This window comes from Anser brachyrhynchus, assembly GCF_964034855.1.
Source record: "Anser brachyrhynchus genome assembly, chromosome: 4".
Classification (NCBI taxonomy): domain Eukaryota; kingdom Metazoa; phylum Chordata; class Aves; order Anseriformes; family Anatidae; genus Anser; species Anser brachyrhynchus.
The window spans coordinates 56,855,433-56,871,885 of record NC_137698.1 but is presented as its reverse complement, the minus strand read 5'-3'; the positions used below and the strand labels follow the sequence as shown (position 1 = coordinate 56,871,885).

At 35.1% G+C, this 16,453-nt stretch overlaps 1 protein-coding gene across 1 annotated transcript in view; it reads right to left on the bottom strand.

Annotated features, from left to right (window-relative positions):
* Positions 1-16,453, bottom strand: part of LOC308193833 (uncharacterized protein) — a 568,958-nt gene that overhangs the window by 264,309 nt on the left and 288,196 nt on the right. The window contains exons 12-13 of the mRNA XM_080588912.1: positions 13,476-13,562; positions 10,093-10,217 (exon numbers count right to left, since the gene is read on the bottom strand). The gene's annotated coding sequence lies outside the window, so the exon portion shown is untranslated. The remainder of the gene's footprint in view (positions 1-10,092; positions 10,218-13,475; positions 13,563-16,453) is intronic.

The following is a 16,453-nucleotide window of genomic DNA, read 5'->3' as shown; positions in this document are numbered from 1 at the left end:
CACTATTTTTCTGTGGCTTGATTTCTGCCAATTAAGAGCTCTGTGGTTTCAGTACCATTACAAGCTAATGGTGGAAAAATAGGTAGTAGGACATGATTTAGAAAATCTCATCAACCACAGTTCTGCTGAGTATGACTAGTGAGGTCTCATAAAATGTTATTTTAGTGGTGAACATTTATTTTAATATGAAACTTGTCAGAAGAAATGCATCATACTTATTTTTGTATTTTCTTTATTGGAAGGTATTTTTAAGTTTAAAGTTCCATTTATCAGTGTGTTAATCACTGTACACACAGGTAAGAGCTGGACAGCAAGAACAAAAAGTTTGACTGAAACATCATTCCACTAGAAAAGGATTTCAAGACAAATATTCTCCATTTTGACTGTATGTTTCCAAGGGGAAAAAAAAATATATATATATATATATGTATGTATATTTGAAGAGCATTTCAAGAGGAAGTGAGATATTTGAAAAGCTTCTGTTGTTGAATTGCCTGTTTGGATACTCAATGAGAAGATGAGAAATCCCAAAAGTACTTAAAAATGTTAACCAAATGACCCCACGTAGAGCAGAAACAAAGTAGCTGTCTGCCAAAAGACTCCTTAGTCTGGAAATGTAGGTATACAGAGAAGTTTTGATATTTTCTGCCACTAAGATAAACAGAAACCTTTGAGCAAAAAGTCTTGTCTTTACTTCAATACCCATCGGTTTGCACTCTCAATTGAATATCACCTTTCAGGAAATAAAGCCCATTTTAGGATTCACTGAAACAGATTTCTTAATAGGAAAGCAGCATTACAGATGACAGCTGGTTGCTTTAATACTGTTACTAAATCTGGCTCTAACGTCTGTCTTATGTTCTTCCAGAGAACATTATGATAAGCCCTATTGCAAACAGTTACCTGTTCACCTGCACTATAATTCATTGCTTTGCACAGACAGGATAGATTTCAATGATGGGTCATATCCGGTAGGATAAATTTAAGCTTGTCCTGAAATGTTGGGTTTTCTCTCTGCACAGTTAAAAAAAAAATGCAAAAGTGAAGAGAGTAGTCTTGTTAGCTTACTGTTACACTTCTTCCCTTAGCTTTAGATTTCATCAAAAAAAAACCTACTACAACAACAACAAAAAAAAAAAAAAAAAAAAAAAAACTGAAAGACAAATGCTATAATAAGTTAGGGTGATCTGTATGCAAGACTATTTTTAATTTTATATTGTATTATCCCTTGCCAGAACAACACTGTTTTTTTCACGATCCATGTAAGCATGATTCAGTCTCTTGGGAAGAGAGACTCATTTATTGTAATTCATTCCTCACAGGACTTTTGAATTGCTTGTGGCTTGCTCAGAATTCACTAGCATAGTTGTCAGTGGTTGGAAGAGGCATTGTGCTTGCTGTGCATTCTTTACATTGCTACCTACAGACTGATGGATTGATTTGAAAACGCCGCAGGCAGCTTTAAAATCCCTTACTGGGTTTGGCGTGGGACTGGCCTTAGCGAAATGTGAGGCTTACTGACTGAAACTTGTGCTGATGCCTATCAGCGCTCCAACACAACTACTATTTAGTGTTTCCAGTCGCATGCCCAAAGTCATCAGGCAATCACACTTTTGCTGCATTGGACCATATGGTACAGAAGCCTGTGTCCTCTAAAAATCCATTTAATTTGTCCCTCATCCTTTTCTACAGGAATCTAAAATCTTTTCCTCCATTCAAATTGCCATCAGTCCCCTGTTTCCCACTCCCCCCAGCATGGATCAGCCTCTTAAAACCATCCTGGTAAGTCCCCTGCTGTCTACAGTTTCAAATTCTTTCAGTGAGCCCATTTCTGCCAGTATTGCTTTTGTGAACCTTGTTACTGTGTGCAGAAATGTCTTCTGCTGCTCCTTCTCTTTGTGTGTCTTTCCCTTGTTTTAGAACCAATGGGAATTTCAGATTTCACTATGTGTAAAAAGAAAAAAAAATCAACAAGTACTGCTGCCAACAAGGAAATCTAGTTTAGCATGATCTGGTGGCCACATTTTTCTTATCCTTATTTACTTTTAGTAGTTGATGCTTAAGCATGTTATATGTTGTTAGAGTTTTATTATGTGTATACATATGCACTTGTAATAATGGGCAAGTGCCATTGCTAAGCAAAACAAAACAAACAAACAAACAAAAAACACTAAAAATACAATTATTAACCCCAGTTAGTATACTATAACATCTTACATTATAATTCCTGTATTAACAGGAATTTTTACTATGCAATCTGTATTGATGGGAATCTTACATCCAGGAGAAGAAACTCATGCCAACTTTAGTGGCATCTTTCTTAGAAGATGTACTTTTTTAGAGCATCTGTATACTTTTTTTTTGATATGAAGATAAGTTTCTGCAAGGATATGCAAGTGGTAGGTTCTGAGCTTTACCTTTAAGTCTTAATCTGTCAAGGACCTACTTTTCTGAAGCACTTGCACTAGACCTCAGACCAGCCAAGGGTTCCCAAGCAGAAGCAACACTTGTATCAGAAGACTGGAAGCCAGCAGGGATATCCTGAAGAATCACTCCCACCTCCACTACATCAGCTGCCACCACCATATGCTACAAGGTCTTTCTCTCTTTCTCTCAGTGTGAGCTACTGGAAGGACTCTGCCAGAGGAAGTTATTCATCTAGTTTTCTCTTTCAGAGTTTTGTATGCTGTTATTACCAGGGAAAATGAATTTATATTCTAGAAAGTATAACCTACTTAGAATAGCTAGATCTTTTGATTGAAGACATACCAGATCAAACAAACACGGAATTATTGTTCTTTTTAGTTAATGTCTTGGTTTTAATAACATGGACACTGAGATCAGTTTTATAAACACAACACTCTAAAATATTAGCTTACCCACTCTACACATTATAACAGGCTTAATAAATCTGAATTCCTGGCAGCTTCATTTCATGGTGCTGCAACATTTGAGTCCTCAGAGGATGCTGAAGGTAAAACTTTGTAATTTCTACGTGTTCTAAGGTCAAAACACCTAGCCACTCCCAGAAGGCAAAAAAAAGTAGCAATCACAACCACCAGTTCTAATATTGTACAAATAGTACCAAGAGAAAGAAATGTGTTAAACAAACAGGGAATATGCATAAAACTCTGCTGTATTCTTTTCACACACAGAACAGCTGATACAGTGTTGACATTCTGTTTTATGCTGCAACATGCACATTTCTCACAGGTAATGAAGAGTACATGCTTCAGTTTATGTTCTTTATTTTTTTTACCCATTTTGAAGTTTCATCACAGTCACATTGAAATCAGTTGTTAGTCTCTTAATAGTATTTTAGTGTTTGTTTAACTTTGACTATGCAGCAGAGTGACACCAGATAAACAGAACAAAAGCTTCCTCTAATTTGTTTTGCTGGCTGTTTTTTCCTGATGATTATCCAGTGCCTCACATAAATATATATATATATATATATATGCATAAGCTGATTTAAATGGGAAGGTATCTAAGATCATCTTGAAATATATTCAAGAAAAAGAAAAGCAGTGGATATGTTATTTGTCTAGATCCCTTTGTAGATAATCACAGTATCACAGTATCACAGATTTCTAGGTTGGAAGAGACCTCAAGATCATCGAGTCCAACCTTCGACCTAACACTAAGTACTCCACTAAACCATATCGCTAAGCTCTACATCTAAACGTCTTTTAAAGACCTCCAGGGATGGTGACTCCACCACCTCCCTGGGCAGCCCGTTCCAATGCTTAATAACCCTTTCGGTAAAGAAGTACTTCCTAACATCCAACCTAAAACTCCCCTGTCGCAACTTTCGCCCATTCTCCCTCGTCCTGTCACCAGGCACGTAGGAGAACAGACCAACCCCCACCTCTCTACAGCCTCCTTTAAGGTAACTGTAGAGAGCGATAAGGTCGCCCCTGAGCCTCCTCTTCTCCAGGCTGAACAAGCCCAGCTCCCTCAGCCGCTCCTCGTAAGACTTGTTCTCCAGACCCCTCACCAGCTTGGTCGCCCTTCTCTGGACTCACTCGAGCACGTCCACGTCCTTCCTGTAGCGAGGGGCCCAAAACTGAACGCAGTACTCGAGGTGCGGCCTCACCAGAGCCGAGTACAGGGGCACAATCACTTCCCTAGACCTGCTGGCCACACTGCTTCTTATACAGGCCAGGATGCTGTTGGCCTTCTTGGCCACCTGGGCACACTGCTGGCTCATATTCAGCCGACTATCAACCAATACTCCCAGGTCCTTCTCGGCCAGGCAGCTTTCCAGGCACTCATCTCCCAGCCTGTAGCTCTGCTTGGGGTTGTTGCAGCCCAGGTGCAGGACCCGGCACTTGGCCTTGTTGAACTTCATACAGTTGACCTCAGCCCATCGCTCCAGCCTATCCAGATCCTCCTGCAGAGCCTTCCTGCCCTCGAGCAGATCGACACACGCACTTAGCTTGGTGTCATCTGCAAACTTACTGAGGGTGCACTGGATGCCCTCATCCAGATCATCGATAAAGATATTAAAGAGAGATATTAATAAAATAGACTACTCCAGAGAATAATTCCTCCCATCCTATAGGGGTGAGTCAGTCCACAGACTGCACCAGTTTCTTTAGTGACTGTAGATTAAAGTGTCTTCCTAAGAAAGAATTTCAGCCTTTACAGTGAAATCTAGATAGTTTAGTGATATACGAAAGGGTTAGCTTGACATTAAATTGCTTACAAATTAAGACACCAAGGTGCATAATGAAGCCACTATAGCTCAGTGATAATGTAAACAGCAAGTAAGTCTCACAAAATTATACTGTTCCATACTGACAGTTTGAATACCAAGGAGAAAAATACTAGGAAATGTAAAATAATGTACAATCATCAGTCCCTGAACTAAAAGAACTGCAAAAATGACATTATTCATTATAACAAAGAGAAAAATAATCTTACTAACCAAATAATAGAAAAGATGCTTGAACATAAATGATTCCAAGATTCTTATAAAAACCAGAGAAAAAAATGTATTTAATCAAAGGCAGGAAAGGTTGTTCTGTACTAATCATCAACAAGCTCAATTCATACAATTTCTAAGTCTACTTGTTATGATTTTATTTAAACCTGGCTAAAACATAGAAATAATCAGAGACAGGTGTCCAGAATTTTAGAAAATAAATAAATAGATTTGAATAATAAACCTCTATGAGAGACTTGTGAAAGCTTTTATTATTTTTATTATTTTCCCTAGGTACAATTTTTTTCCATCTAAGTATTCATACAGAGTATTGATATTACAAGTCTAAAAGGTAATAACAATTTGTTAGAAAATTTCTATAAATAATTCAGAACCAAGACAACCATATATACATCTTAAATGCTATGTTAGTTTTTATCTTTATAATATTTACTTTCTTAGAAGCTGTGACCACTCTCAAAGGGACGCTATGAAATAAAATTAAATTTGCAAAATATTTTGAGGTTCTGTGATGAAAGTTCCTCAGTACACAGCAAATATGAAGTCTATTATTAAAGATTTAATCTGGAACTAAAGGTAACATTTTCTATTTTGATACCTTCTTCAATAGGGAATACATATGAACAAACAGACTAAAGGTCAGAGCTGTAAAGTTTTTAATTTAAATGTTTGTCACTATGTCACTAAAACCATGTGGTCCATATTTTATTTATGCAGCTTATTTTTTGAGTATTCATGTTAGAGGTAAATTTTTCAAGAATGGCATTAGGTCAGCTAACATGCTGTATATGAATATAATAGCAACTGAAATTCCTCCACTGGGCCCTGACTCAGACATATACTGTAGCTACAGCTATTGTAATATATTGTTGTACAGAACGACATTTGAAATAGGACAAAAAACTACCTCACAGGGCATCAAAGCCAATCCTCTGAATAAATTTCACAATCTTTTTTGAAGATATGATATTTCTTGTCTCACATTGGGTCTAAAATGTTGTTTCTGCTCACACTGATATTCCCCTATGTCTACTACAGGTAGGCTAGGTATATTATAGGACAACATCTGTTCTTGTCATGGCTTTATAGCTTTGGTGGGTTATAGTCTCGGTTATAGTCCCTTTAATAACTGAATGTCAACTAGATGTTGCTCCCTTTACACAACTCTGAAGATTGTGAGGGTTCTGGAAATCATACTGACACCAATTTATCAGCACTTGCACACTGCCATACATTTTCACAAGATCTTTCAGTATTCTCTTTTACTTTTCTACTAGCTTTCATGTAGTTTTTCATGATGCCATTTCTGTCTAACACCGCTACTTAAAAAAAAAAAATAAATAGTAGGTTTCATCCTTGTCTATGGCAGGGGGGTTGGAGTTAGATGATCTTTAAGTTCCCTTCGACCCGAGCCATTCTATGATTCTATGGAAGGACCATAAAGAACGTAAAGGAAAATCAGAAAATGAAAAATTAATTGGCAGGGAATAAAAGTTCTAAGTTCAAACTATGGAACTAAAAATGTCCTGGTAAAGCTGAATCAGTAATTTAAGACAGCACCTTTTGTTCTTCACACCAGTTTGTTGTTCTTGTTTGCTCGTATTCCTCATCAAAGCTCTACATCTGCTAATAGTCATATTTCCATAAGCACATTATTCTCTCTGGTCTATAGTGATTTTAGAAGAATCATGTTAAAAGGCATTTTCCCATTAAGTTTTTGCATTGATCTTTACCAGGATTTTCATTGGAAAGCACCGGCCCTGCATTCAAAGGTTCTACTTACATTTATACAGCGGAAGTAAACAAAAGCATCTCTTTTGTACATAATCATTATCAATGGTGAATTGCAAATCAGTGTTTGAGTTATAAAAAGTAATACATAATATTTTCAGCACTTTCTGGTTGCAAAGGCAAACATTATCTGGCCAGCCTAGAATTTTAGTATGTCATCATGAAATCTTGCCATTAGTCCTTAAGCTTACAAATTTATAATTAACTAAATTCTAATGTTCTGATTAGAGATAACCTTCTTCTTGTATGAGATTGGTCCATGGAAACGTCCTGTCTGTGTGTAAATTTGTTTGGAATAAGCAGGAAATCTATATTACTTTTGAATTCTAAAGTCATATGCTTCAATATTTTCTTCACAAACGAGATGACTGCAAGTAGATCAAAAGTAAACTCAAGTTCTATGTCATCAAATACTGGAATATCAAACCAGCAGTTCTGGTGATGCTACAAGTCATTAAAGATGCAAATTAAAAATAGTAACCAACATAGAGATTTGCTCAACCTTTTACCAGTATGCAAATTCTTAATCTGATCCTTATACAACGTTGGTTGATTTATTACAGAGTTCAGTAAAGCAGTCTGTTGAGGCATTAAAACTGGAAGTTCATTGTCAGAGACATTACTTCAGTACCATAGCTTAGGATTAGTTTCAGACTTGGTTGTTTGAGCATTATCTATTTTACTTCCAAATAGAGATATTGAATATGTTCAGAGATGGTTGTGCACAAAATTCATAGGTGTTTAAATGTAGAATTTAACTTTGAGGAAAAATCTCTTATAGATACTTCTACTGGTCAAAACTATGTTCTCCCACTTTTTGGATGCACCTGTTTCTTGCTTGTCTTACAAGATTTAGGAACACACCAAATTTACGAAAGAAATTTCCAAAGAAAAATACTGAGTTTCTTGGTCTGCTGATTCTATCCCAAATCTTATAGTATTTAGATCAATGTTTATATTTCTGTTTTGTTTTCTTCATAGTGATGTCTGTTTTAACTGAAAGTATGAACAAAATGTTTATATGACGTTGATTCTCATATACACATTTTTTCTGCAATACATCCTTTAAACAAAAAATTCTGCCCTTCATGGTTACAGAAAAAAAAAAAAGTTGAATGTACTAACAAGGAAAATGTCATATTATGTATCTTCCTCAAGTACTGATTAAAAGAACAAGCCAGGGTTGTACAACACAAAATTAGGTATATGATCAGTCTGAGCTACTGTGTATTGGGTGAAAGACTTTACTAATGTAATTAAACACAAAAGCTGAGGGTTAGTATTTAGTGTGTAGAAGCTTTTTCAATAATCGTTTATTATCATAATGGAAAAAGCTGAACATATGGCTGGCAATAGGAAATATCTCTCTCATATCTTACACTAACATTCTGTTCCAATCTCAGCTTCAAAAGCTGTGAGTAGCAACTGTGGGTCCTAGATTTTCCTTCCAATTTTTACCAGAAATAGTCCGTTATAACATTTTTCTGATAGCCTGTGCTTTAACAGAAGTTGAAAAGATATGTAAAATTCTATGTTCCAAAGTAAATACTGAATATTAATTAAAAAAAAAAAAAAGGTTAAAGCTTTATATTCAATTTATCAATTGCTTTACAGATACACTACTCAGTATGGCAGCAGCAGCATATACACAGCAGAACAAAGAGCCCTCTGCACTTCTCTGGGTTTATCTTTACAGCTTCCATTGAAATTCCACTAACACAACATTGCAATTACTCCAGCCTTGCTGCAGTTGAAGTAACTCCGAGAGTACAGTTTGGAATCACTTTGTCACATGCCAAACAGCAAGCAGTAAATCTCTGACACTGTAAATTAGTCACTTACTGAAATAAGGAGTAACAATTAATCACCTCAGAGAATACCTAGCAGAATTACCCGCCCCTGGGACTACTATTACTTACGGGCAAACACTGTACCATAGATCCAGCATATGCTGCATCACCTCACATAGCTGAAGATATAATCCTTATGAACTGAAAGAAGGTAAAGTATCCCTAATGTTCACCCTGATTATACCAAGAGAAGAAAAATCCCCTGCCATTGTAGGTCTGTGAAAATAAAATTTTAATTTTATTCATGATATACAGTATATATGAGTTGCCTGATCAAGCAATACTAGCTTTTAGTTATAAGAATTTATAAGAATGATTTTATTTTGAATTAATACAGTCATTTGCAATGTCATAATTCTCAGATTTTTTTAATTGTTTTTTTCCCCCAGATACAATATTGTTGTGTTTTACAGTAACAATATTCTTTAATTAAATTTCTGATTCCTTACACATGAAAAATTACAATTTTTTATACCTATGTATTTGCAGAACACTTTATAGTACACAATCAAAATATCCTGCTGTGAAGAATATAACATGTACTGATGCATCTCAGAATGCTAGGAAGCTGAAATAATCTCAGCTCTAAAAGCTGTTCCATTAGGAAAAGCACAACTTTGTAAGCATCCATTCAGCATAAACAACAACATTTTTGACCTCCATATTCTACAGGAAAAAAAGGGATGTAAACCTACTATTATGTGCATTTTAACTGTGCTACTCCCACCAAGCCTGAAACTGCATGTCCAGAAGTTAAAGTGATAGATGAAAATAATTTAAAATAGTGATTTAGCTCAGATCTTGGAATAAGAATAGTGTGTGGATGTGTCCAATCCAGCCTTGATCCCATATGCAGAATGTGCACAGAATTATAATCTCAAACTCAATTCCACTCTCTCCAGTTTGTCCTAGAAAACTGTTCCCCTTCATTGATCCACATCCATGAAATGCATGATTTTTTATGAGGTGTAAATGCCATAGTTTCTTCACTCTCTCAACATATTCTTTACTGATAATTAGTACATTTTGTTCAAATTTCAGCCTGCATTGCATACAATTTCATCACACTTTTTTCTTTTTAAATACACAACTTTAACAGAGTATTATCAAGAAATGAGAATATTAATTCTTTGCAATTAAAAATAGCTATGACATTTACGATGGTGGTAAAAAAGTTTCTGATTTGCCTGCTGGGGGGAAAAGTGCTCACTCGTCTACCTTACACATAGCTTAATGTAAAACCTCTCAGTTTTAATTTTATAGATTCCAGTTAGTCATACAATTGGACAAATCACTTAGAGTCTCTAGATGTTACTTGAACAAAATATAGTGTGCAGGAAACAGAAATCCTTCTCATTTGTATTTATTGTGCTGGAGCTAAATCAACAAATAAAGCTAGTGAACTTCATATTTTGCTTTCAACTGTCAGGACGGCGCCTTCTGATGGTAATGGAAATTTTTTTCTTTGGCCTGCCCAGAAAAAAACGTAAAAGAGTTACTTACCGTAAGATCTTTCAGCAGTAAAACTGCTTGTAAAATTCAATAATCTAGGCTTCTAGGATGTTTAGGTCAGAAATGATAAGGTATGTCAAAAATCTCATCCCATTTTTATCATCAGAGCACCGGTTCTGTAGGACAGAAATAAACAGGATTTCAATGTCACTTTCCTATCATCCTTATCTCAACAGAAACAATTATGTATACATAAAATGCAAGTATGAGCATATTTCTTTCACCATCACAGACCATTAGCAAAAAGTCTTGACTAGGGGTCAGCTATGCATATTTGTTCAATAATTTGAAACTCTGTGTGCTCTGCTGAGTAATGTTACAAAGTCGTTGCTCCGAGACAGGTGCCACTGCCTTTGATATTAAGTAGTGACCCGTGAATGCTTTCAGCAACTGATCCACATCAGAGTATAATACAAGTAGAACCGGATTATTTAACTGGAACCATTTGTAGAAAGCTGTGAATGGATGCAAAGTGACTTCTAAGAATATGAAACATTTTTGCTACAGGTTAAGTAACAGCCAACTAAAATGCTAAGCATCACCATTCAAACTCACTGGATTACTGAAAAGCTGGTAATGCGTCATGGTGAGTTAATATTTATTTTATCAAGTAGTTTCAATCAGTTGATAATTCCTGAAATATTTAGAACTTTAGAACTAGTTATTTAATTATAAATTTTGGAATAAAGTGGGTAATTTTTTTCCTGTTGTCTTTAGAAGTCTAGTAAATACAAGTGGCTTTGAAATAGGTATCAGTATCATATCAAGAACCCATAAAGAAAATATTTGTTCTTTCTATCATAAGTTTAAAAGAAGTAAGAGCACATAACTTTTGCCATAGTACTACTTTAATTTCTTTGTAGTTCTATTAACCTCATTAGCTTTTCATCTGTTCAGCAGCTACATCTGGAAGAACATTTCCTTTCTGGTATTTTTTTAAAACCATTTATGTTGAAACATCTCATTTACCTTTTCTCATTTTTTCCTTATTTTTGTCGCTTCACTTAAATGTATAGTCCAACCATTGTTTTGATTTTTAAATCTGAAATCCAATCAGGAGGTTAACATAACTGCAGCATATAGGATGTGAGAAGGATACATTTTAGAGGTCTCTTGAAGAATCAGTACAAGTAAATGCTTTGTCGAAACACTCACATAATGCAGATCAGTTTGATCAGTTTCTCATACAGTTGTTTGTTAATATTGCCCATTCCCCTGTTCTGTTTACACCTGAAATAAATCTACACCTCTAGCTAATGACTAAGTAAAAATGGAATTCTCACTATTTTAGCTGAGTCATAAACATCTCCATCATACATGACATTGATAGCTTAATTTGTTCAGCAATTTTGTCTTCATGTATGTATTTCCATGACACTTCTTAACTCTGGCACAGGATGACTGACTCTTCACAGGATATGAACTAGACATGTATGGAAACTTCAAAAAACATTAAACTGATATAGAATGGAAAGTCCAGCTTAAAGCCACCATCTTTTTAGACATACTAGAGATATCCACCTATTAAAAATTGTTTCCCTTAGCAAGTAGCTAATAAAAAATACAAACATAAAAAATATAGAGGGCTTTGTCATTTTTCATTAAGGCAGAAGACGATGAGTGATGAATGGACTACTCCTTTTTATTTCATGTCCTTGGAGATTCTTTCCTTGCTGCTGCAAAATATTGAGTCTCTCTCTCCATTCCAATGCATTAAATACAAAGTCAAATTTTCATCTAATTTTCAAAAAGGTAAGGTCCTTAGTAGGTCCATTAATTTTACCTGAAATATATCAAAATAAGTACTGGGCATATACAATAAATAAGTACAAAATTGAAATTTATGGGCTCATCAGTACAGAATATCCATACTAGTTTTACTTTGAAAACAGAAGCCAATTGAGGCCACTTCGATGAGTGGAATACTGGGTGTTGTGGTTCAATGGTTCCTGAGAAGAGAGTAAATACACTGTTGAAATGCATAATTAGTAGCTATTCTCAGAATTGTTCTTTTTTTCCACAGTGATACAAGTGATTGTAAATAATGAACGTGTATTTCAATGCATATAGAATTATTAAACCTATTGTGTTTCTATTGATGTATATACTGTTGTAGAAACTCAGTTATCAGGTTACCAGAAAGAACATTTGAAAAACATGTTCTCTAAGACTAGTTTTTACTAAAGAAGAGTACTGCACAATATACTACATACCCTCATTAACAATTAACACCAGAGGAAGTGAAAATATTTAGCACTTTGCAGATTTAAGGTTTTGCTCTGTCAGTTGATGAAACAGCTTTAGCCATTTTGTTTCATGTTATTGCAATTACAATAATGAAAAAGTTTTGCATTGTAATTCAGCATAAATTACTTGGACTATTGTATTAATTTTACTTGTTTTCCATCTCATTGGAGATAATCCGGTAGCCAGAACTAGTAGGTAAATATTTGGTAAGCATTGTAAGCAATACTTTTCCATTACTGAAATTTATAATTATAGTTCTTTTCCTCTGCAATAATTGAATATATCTAATTGCTCTTCCCTTTAACTTTAATGTTAGACTTCAAACTGGTGAATGGACAAGAAAGCAACATTAGAGACATTATTCTAGTGTTGCTTTCCCTCCTCTACAATGATTTGAACTCAAGCAATAAAGTTAAATGGAAAAGGCACTATACTAGATTTTCAATTACAGCAGAGGCAGGGAGCCACAATTATCCCTTTCATTACTGAAATACTTCTCATAGCTATACAGGCAGAATCCCTGCTGCTGCTACTTCTGCTATTCCTGTTGCTGTTACTGCTGCTCTTAAATTGAAGTGCCCTTGAAAAGAGATGAGGTTACAGGTCACCAAGTAGAATTTAAAATTGTGAAAAATGTATATTTAAAGGATAATGAAAAAAAATAGAACAGGAACACAGAGACATTCAGAGACCTTATCTCTGCTGCAAAGATACGATGTTTCTACAGATCTGTAATAAATTACAGTAATAGGAACTGTGCCATCATGTTGTCAATGTGTGACAAATATGAGCATGAGCCCTGTCTGTCTTTAAGAGTGTTTAAATCCAGAGATACTTTGTACCAAGTATTCACTGGCTGTTAACAACCAGGTGCACTGCATCTCCGATGCACCCATTTTTAATGTATTAAAAATTACCATGAACTTTACCATTACTTTTTAAAAATTGTTTTGAACATCTTTACATGAAGGATATCATATCTGAGGAGCAGTTCTTTATTTCCCCTGTCTACTTCACTTCACTTTGGAAGTTGATACCTTTTCTACCAAGGACATAAAACTAACCGAGCACTTTTAAGACCGGAACTGCAAATCACAAATATCTGCATAGCCTTGAAAGTGGTTTACCTTAGGCTTTTGTGAGGTGGACCAGCAATTCACACCTTGCCTATTAGCCTCCTATGTCAGAATTGACTCGTCAGCAGATTGTAAGATCTAAGGAGGCAAAAAATAGCAAGAAAGGCACCTATGTCATCTTTTCTTCAGTACAGGATAAAATCATAACCTATACTACTAATATTGATGAGGATGGCAAACAGTCAAGCTTCTGTTTCAGATTACAAAAAAAAAAAATATGTCAAAAAGCTTATGAAGTGTACATAGAAGACAAGAAAACCTGATGACGCACAAGAGGCTTCCTAAAACAAAAGAGCCATACCTGTGTCTCAGAGTTGAAATAGCTAAAATGCATTCAGAAAGCTGGCCAGTTTTGTAACAATGCTACCTGACAAATAACAAGATCAAATATCTTCATCACCCTGCAACAGACTCAGCATTCTTAGCATACAGGCTAAAGATATGTAGCAAGGAACACACTGTGCATCAATGTACCACAAGAGAGTCACTATTATGTAGAAGTCTTGCTGAAAATTTCAGTCACTAGGAAATAGTTGTCAATTCATGAAGATTTCCTGACGAATAATGAAGTCTGGAGAAGATACAGGAAGCATCTGCCCACCTGACAAGGCCATTACTACTTTTTTTTAAGGAAAAGAAAATCTCTATATGTTATTACACTATACTTTTCAAAATACTTTAAAGATGTTACAGTTTTGCAAGGAAAAAAAAAAAAAAAAAAAAAAGCAAAGCCTTCTGAAATACCAAACTCCCTTTTTCTCTTCCTTCTTCTAATATTTGACCAGGGAAAGTCGAAGGCTTGTTTTGGTTTGGTTTTGTTTTGGTGGTGGTAGTGGTGGGCTTTTTTTGGACATAATTAAGGCACTCTTAATTATGAGTGAAATAATTTGTCTTGTCTCACACTGACTGCACAAATAAAATCGCATGCAGTTATGTGAACAGGCCATATCTTACTCATGCCAGAAATTAACTGCCAGATTTTCATTTTAAAATATCAGAAGCTTTCCTTTGGGGGGTAGGGTGGGTGGAGGGCTAGGATGTCAAAGACTTTCTCATGATGGTACCATAATGGCAAACACCACTTTGAGCAGTGTATAAGCCTTTTCTGACTTTTATCATTTAGAGATATTGGAGCCTCAGAATCACTGGCCTCTGTCTCCGAGGAGAATGGTCTTTCTTAGCTCTAAAAATCTTTCTTGATATCCTGGCAATTTACACTCTTTCTGAACTATTACTCTGCAGTGGAGTGCAAGGCACTCTTTCTGTCACTGTGTGATAGTTTCTGATCGCAGAATTTTCTGTGGCAAAATAACTGCCAGTTATCACAGTAGAATGAAGTATTAAGATCAGCCACAAAGTCTGCATCTTTACTTCTCGTGCAAGTAATCATATTTTGCCTACCCAGGAAAAAGAATTCTTATGTGCAATTTTAATAACTACATAATTACACTTCTGTGGCTTAATGGTAAATTAAGAACTTGATTCCTGTTCTATTATTTTCTCTTCCTCAAATCTCATTCAGTGCTGTCAAATTTGAGCTTTAAGTACAATGAGTAGTAAATATCATTTGTTCGTTTATGTTGTTTTTTTTCTTTGTTTTGTTTTGTTTGGTTTTCTCCTCCTGAGAAAGGTAGAAACATTAATACCTTTGGAAAGATTTGTCCTTTTGTTTGTTTTTGTAGTTGTACATGTAAAAGTGCTCCCTGTATCTCACAAAGGCTATCCTGGAGATAGAATAAGCACAAAGAGGGTAACTAACATGATGAAGGGCATCTCACCTCCTTAAATGGAGACATTTTAAAAATAAAAAAGGGTATTGTTCATTTCTCAGAGGGAAAAAATGATACAAGAACATGGTTTCAAATTTACTAATGGAGTGGGTGAATTGAACACAGGACTTGTTCACCTAATTCCCTAACCCTAAAACTTAGGAACACCAAACTGAGACAAGAAGGAGATCAGTTTTAAACAGATGAAAGAATATACTTTTTCACACTGTGGCCAGAAATATTCTAGACTGTATTTCTACAGGGCGGTAGATGGTATCAGCAGCCTCAAAAAGGGATTAGACAAATTCATAAATGATAGGCTTGCAAATGAGATGCTGAGGTGAACAGTTAGATTTATTAATCCTATCACAGTGGAGAAGTATGAGGAAAATGAGTATCAGATATTGGCCATATTTGTGTGCCTTCCCTAAACATTATCTATCCCTGTCACTGAACTTGATGGACCATTTGATATGATCCGTAAGAGCAATTGTTATGTTCTTACACTATTTTAACATGCTAAATATAAGGCTTATTCTTAATCACACCAAAGGGATTAATTTCAGTATCTGCTTAAATACGTTCCTGCCCTCTTATTCTTAACACAAGCATCAGTAGCCAAAACTAGAGGACACTGACAATCATTTGGGAATCAGAATGCTTCTAACTCATACAATGGCTTGCTAAGTGAATTCATAATGAATATTCAGAGAAAAATATTCCAATTCAGGCATTTGATAGTCAAGATTTCCCATGAAAGGAAAAAGATATTAAAAACATGAAAAATATGGCTGTATTTTATTCATTATTGAAATATTAGCTTCTGGAATTGATGCTCTTTAGTAGATTCTACGCATTTCAGAGTTGAAATAACATCCCTGGAATTATTTCTCTAAAGTATACTATAAGGGACAAGCCATAAATCCAAAAGATAGAAAAAGCATTAATGTGGGCATATATATATATATATATATTTAAAAAACAAATAAAATTAAAAGGACAAATACACTAGACTGCAGATTAAAAAATACTGCAAATTGCTAGACATGTTAAGATATTCCTTTTTCCTCCCTCAGTATGCATATGTTTAGTGGATTTGCTGTTTATATGTTAAATACAAATATAAGCTGAAAAATGAGAGCATCAACTTATCATTGCTTTCATGAATACTAATTAAGGAACATAACAAATATAAGAAAA